This window comes from Rhinopithecus bieti, unplaced genomic scaffold, assembly GCF_001698545.2.
Source record: "Rhinopithecus bieti isolate Rb0 unplaced genomic scaffold, ASM169854v2 scaffold_641, whole genome shotgun sequence".
In the NCBI taxonomy this organism is placed as follows: domain Eukaryota; kingdom Metazoa; phylum Chordata; class Mammalia; order Primates; family Cercopithecidae; genus Rhinopithecus; species Rhinopithecus bieti.
Genome location: NW_016803417.1, coordinates 3,256,153 through 3,262,152, shown reverse-complemented (window position 1 = coordinate 3,262,152; position 6,000 = coordinate 3,256,153). Strand labels below are relative to the sequence as shown.

Genomic DNA, 6,000 nt, shown 5'->3' with positions numbered 1-6,000 from the left:
CGCAGCCGCCCGCGGCCGCAGTGCCCGGGCCCTCGGTGCCGCAGCCGGCCCCGGGGCAGCCCTCGCCCATCCTTCAGCTGCAGCAGAAGCAGAGCCGTATCAGCCCCATCCAGAAACCGCAAGGCCTGGACCCCGTGGAAATTCTGCAGGAGCGGGAATACAGGTAATGCACCCCACCAGAAAGGGGCTCACCTGCTGTGTGTTCTAGCAAGTGCCACCAAGCCTAGGGGGGTGAGGTGCCTGCCCGTTGGTTGGCCAAACTGATTTTCACCCATTCAGTCAGAAAACTTATCCATCCCTGTGGCCTGCCAGGTGCCGAGGTGGGCACTGGGGTTTTGAAGATCAGAAGCTGACGGGGACTTCCTATGGACCCAAGAAAGTGATCATTTCACACTTCGATTATGGAATACATTGTCATTGTTTGTACTTGTGTCGTTGAATAATGACTGAGGTGGTGGGATGTTGCGTGTGTTGTGCTGGCCTGATTTTCATGTTAATTGTATATTTCTACTCAAGCATACTTTGGTAACTTTGTATAAACTTTGTTTTAATTCACGTGTGTCTATGGTGTGATCCAGCCTTATGGGTATACCCTGTGCAAGTATCTTTATACAAGGTCCTTATTTAAATTATTAGTCCAGAAACTTAATTTTTACCTGATTCAGCCCATTTATCAGAATCAGGGGCTGGCAAACCCTTTCTGTAAAGAGCCAGATAGTCAATATTTTATGCATTGTGGGGCCATATGATCTCTGTCACAACTCACCTCTACCCTTGTAGTGCGAAAACAGGAAAACAGCCGTGGACAATAATGGGCTGGCTGCCTTTCAGTAAACTTTACAAAAACAGGCTGGAGGCAGGATTTGGCCTGCAGGCTGTAGTTAGAAGACCCCTGATGTAAATGGTTAATGTCAACCCAAAAGGGAGTCCAGCAAGTATTAAGTCAAGATAAAATAAAGCTAAGATTGTGGATTCTGGAGTCTGCCAGAAAGCATACTGTGTCATTAGTAACTTCTTACCATGGTCAAGTTATGTCTCTTTTCTGTGACTCAGTTTCCTCCTAGGCTAAAAGAAGGTACCTCTCATAGTGTTGGGAAGATAAAATGATACTGAAACATTCAATAAATAATAGTTATTATTATTTCCCAAATACTTCTTAATTTTAAGGAAAATTAGAGTTTAAAAATTATAGAGAATGTTGGTAAACCATGTCTGGGCTCCCTTTTAAAACATAACCTTAATCTTTATTGAAAAGCACATCACTCATTTGTTGTTAGACTAAAATACTGTTACCAGCTTTGAGAGGTACTCTGAAAGAAATCAGGATTAGTTGCCATTAGATGTGTTTATTTTTTTTAATGAAGAGTGTAACTTTACTCTCATTACTATTAATAATCATGTTAAGATATTTTATCTTGCTATTTCCAACATTTCTTGTATTCCCAGAGAACTAGATACTCATTGTCAATTGATATTTCAGTGCTGATAGGCAGATTCTGCTGGGTGAATAATTGTTGTATGTTATCAAGTCAAATGCTAGCATATTCCTCTGTTCATGTGCAGTAGACTAATGTGCAGTACATTCTGTACGTTGCTGTTGAATTTTTAAAAAACTAAAAGTATTGGAAAAAGTCAGTAATAGAATGGAGAAATACAATGTGAATGCTCTAAAATTCTGACTTTCTAAGAGCTAATATTTTTTTTCCTACCCTAGTAAAGGAAAAAGCTCTGTACTAGCTCCCTAGTTAAAACATTTTTTTGCCATTTGAATTACCAGTACCTTTGTTAAACTGTGTGAACTACCCTTAGAAGAGAGATGCTTTCTATAGCTAGAAATTTTACATATGTCTAGACTTTTGCCTTTTTCAGCCTGGTATGTGTGTGTGCACAAGTGTGTTTTAACTTTTTATTTTGCTAGCTCCTAAATGTTCTTGATCATTTTTTCTAGAATTTTCATTGCAGGACTTTCTTGTAATAAGTTTATTTTAGGAACTTTTTTGGAGATTACCTTAATGGATGGTCTTCCGAAGTACACAGTATTAAGTAGTACTATTTCCAACGTATAAAAAGATTTTGTTCTGCACTCCTATGTCAATAAAAAATGCTGTCAGTATCTTTTAACTTATGTGCATTGCAAAATGTGGAGAATGGCTATTTTTCATAGTATTATTATTGCTTTATAAATGCCTATTCCTTTGTAAAGCCATGTGGCTTTTGAAATGACTGATCTGGACAACCCTGAATCCAGAAAGGTTGTGGGTCCTTTGGCCTGAATTTTCCCATGGCCACCTGGAGAAGAAGCATAGTTTTGTAGTGACGGCATTATGGGGCAAGTTTTGTATTCTTTGGTTACAGAGCAATAACTGTCTTCTGCCTATATGAAGATAAGTTGTTCAACTGCAGAGATTACATTTATCCCTTAAAAGGGTTAAATTAGGTCCCTTAGGCACTTGCAAAGGACAACAAATAAACTATTTTTTTTCTTCTTTTGACCCTTTGTGATAGAATGGCTTACCAGCCTTTAGCATTGGTAACTGTTAGGATCCAGTGCATCTTTATCATCTGATCAAAGATTAGAGAAAGGTCTAAAAAACCTCTTTTACAATTTGATAAACTTAGTTTGAGCAAAAATCATCTGTCAAATTCTTGAACAGATGTTAATTTCTTTGGGTCTTGTAATATCATTTACCTTGTCTATGAAATTTGACAGGAAATTTTCAGAATCTTAAATTTTTTTAACATTTAAGTCAGTTGGCTGCTTTTCCTTGTTCATCATAAAAGCAGAACGTTGACAAATTGACCTTCCTTTTCATTCATAGCATAAATAGATGTCTGCTTATGAGCACTTTGCTACAGCTTTGTACGAACTCTCTAGTTGAAACATTTTTCCCACTTAAATTGGATCCTTTCTTTTTGACCATCTTTCTCTTGTAGTGGAACTTTATTACTTCCATAGTAAGTGTCAGAGAGATATTTCCCTGGACTGCTTTTTTTTCTTTTTTTCTTTTTGGCACACTTTTGTTGGCTTCTCATTGTGCCTAACTTCGCTTTCTTCTATTTAGAATTAGATGTCTGGTCAAAAGTACCTCAGGAATCATCACACTGGCATGTAAACTAATTCCGCAGATGTTTGCATGGAAGATGTATTTCACACTTGAAGGAGTTTATTTGGAAAGAACGTCTCTGAATTACATCAGCCCTCTTCGGAATAAAGTCAGAATTTAGTATGAAAAGAGCGGTATATCCTGCTTGTGTCAGGAAGCAGACATAGGCTGCTTACCTGTGATTTTTTTTTTTGTCCTGCCTTTGTCGCCATTGCAATCCTGAAAATTCCTTCTCAAAATTACCAATAGCTGCGTTACCTGCAGAGTTACAAAAAGTCACACACACTCTCTTTTTAAAGTGTCACTCAGTTCCTTGAAGGAACAAAATGTACCAGTGTCATTTTCTGTTCAAATAACTCTCCTACAGGAATCATAAACTTCTCCTCTGGACCTGAACAAATATCTGTTGCCTTTAATGGAAGTCTTTTTCTTGCCAGAACAGTAACCCCTCTTGATTTACTGTTCAATCTGTATGAAAAACCTGTGTGACCTAATTCTGCATCAATTTTCTGTACTCGTGAGGACACTAAATGAGTCTCCTGCAGTTATGCAGTATTACGTCTTGTTGTTGTTTCGGGAAGTTTAGAATCCTGAATCTCTTTATCGGACTACCTGCTGAATCTTACTGATGGGGAGATGAAATTGTCTGGAGAGGAGCATTATTTAAAATGAAGATTTCTATTAACAACAACAACAACAAAGATACAATCTTCTGTGTTAAAGAAGCCCCTCCTATACCTTTGCTACTCACCCCCCATGTGCTGAATCAAATGCATGTAATTTTACTATGGAATCTCCCTTTCCTCTTCTCCTAGAGTTTGCACTTTGTAGTTCTTGCCTCCTTTCCATGGAAGAGGGATTCTTTTGTGCCAGGGAATCAGATTCACTGACAAATACTAGGCTCCTTGGAGAACTAGTCATTTCAGGGAGAAGTGCAGTCCCCTTGCTCCTACCCTGTCTCTCCAGTGCCTTAGTCACACAGTGCCCCATCTACCGCGGGTTCCCACTCCCCACCTCCTCATTTTCCCTACACTTCCCTACTTCCCACCATCCAGTTCAGTGTGATGTAATCTCTACCCTATCAACCCAGTTGTCCTACGATTATTTATTTAGTTTATTTATTATTTATTAGATTATTTATTTATTTACCTAGTTCCATGGTTGTTTGGAAGATTAAGTAGGAATTCCTCTAATTTAGCATCTGACCCACTTTGTCAAAGAGAGTAAATCAGAATACCAAGGGATAGTTTGAGTTCTAGGATATTCAAATAAGAAAGATCTGCAAGGAATCTAGAACCAAGGAATTGGAATAACCAAATCATTGGCCATGATCTCACGCTACTATAATACTTAACTTTCCTTTGGTATGACCTTAACCTGTAAAAAGCAAAGTTGTCTCAGTTTTATTTTTTCCCTTTAAATTCTATATTTCAAAAAAATCAGTAGTGGATTTTTTTCTTTACATCTTAATTGTTAAGATGCAACATCTGTTGCTGTATCCAGATATTTGGGGCTATGTAGATGTTTTAGAAAATGAGTAAATGAAGTAGATGTCTCTTTCATATAGCGAAAAGTAATAATCTCATGCGTATCACTAGTAAAAGGAATGTGGAAGAAAGTTGGGAGAATTTGAACAATTTTGCCAAAAGAGTAAAATGATGAATTTATTATTGTGCATGAAATACAAAACTTTCCGTCTTTTGAATGATTAAACTATTTTAAAATGCTGTTGTTTGTGTTGGTATGCATAGTTAAAACAACAGCATGGGCCAGGCATGGTGGCTCACGTCTGTAATCTCAGCACTTTGGGAGGCTGTTGCCTGCGGATCACCTGAGGTGAGACCAGCCTGGCCAACCTGGCGAAACCCCATCTCAACTAAAAATACAAAAAGTAGCCGGGCATGGTGGCACGTGCCTGTAGCCCCAGCTACATGGGAGGCTGAGGCAGGAGAATCACTTGAACCCAGGAGGCGGAGATTGCAGTGAGCCGAGATAGTGCCACTGCACTCCAGCCTGGCCGACAGAGTGAGACTCCATCTCAAACAAACAAACAAATAAACAAAAAATAACAGCATAGTAGCAGTGATAATATTGACACATTATGACAAATCATTTAATAAATTAGAATGAATAACATGTATATAGCAAATAAAATAAGAATCAGTCGTAGATATTATTTTTAGTGAAGTCCCTGAAAATAGTTTTCCTTACCACCGTTTTAAAATTTTAAAATGATGACATTTTATTTTCCTTCCAAACTAAGCAACTGTAGGTTTTTTAAAAAGTCACTCATTTTGATATTTGGCTATATGAAGTATTAGATCTTCTACAACATTTAGGTCCAGGAGGTTTTACTTTTTCATGTTAATGAAAATGATGGCTGTCATCATCAGCATCTTGGCAAGGAAGACAAATGGCCTGGTTGCCTTAGGACAGAACTAGAAGTTAGAAAGAAAAAAAGTCTGTCCTCTCAGCTCTGTACTCTGGCAACACCATCATGTTTGGAAAAAACTGTAATATTCATTTTTTAAGATAATTTCGACTTTTATTTTAGATTCAGGGGATGCATGAATAGGTTTCTTAACATGGGTGTATTGCATGATGCTGAGGTTTGGGGTGCAATTGATCCCATCATTCAGCTAATGAGCATAGTACCTAAAAGTTTTTCAACCCTTGCTGCCCTCCCTCCCTCCCCCGTTTAGTAGGCCCCAGTGTGTATTGTTGCCATCTTTATGTCCATGAATACCCAATGTTTAGCTGCCACTTAAAAGTGAGAACATGCGGTATTTGGTTTTCTGTTCCTGCATTAATTTGCTTAGGATAATGGCCTCCAGCTGCATCCATGTTGCTGCAAAGGACATGATTTGGTTGTTTTTTTTTAAATGGCTGTGCATAA

The 6,000-nt window shown here is 38.3% G+C and overlaps 1 protein-coding gene across 1 annotated transcript in view; it reads left to right on the top strand.

The window, feature by feature from the left end:
• The first annotated feature begins 6 nt into the window (after positions 1–6).
• Positions 7–6,000, top strand: part of SMARCA2 (SWI/SNF related BAF chromatin remodeling complex subunit ATPase 2) — a 151,163-nt gene continuing 145,169 nt past the window's right edge. The window contains exon 1 of the mRNA XM_017883501.1: positions 7–163. The gene's annotated coding sequence lies outside the window, so the exon portion shown is untranslated. The remainder of the gene's footprint in view (positions 164–6,000) is intronic.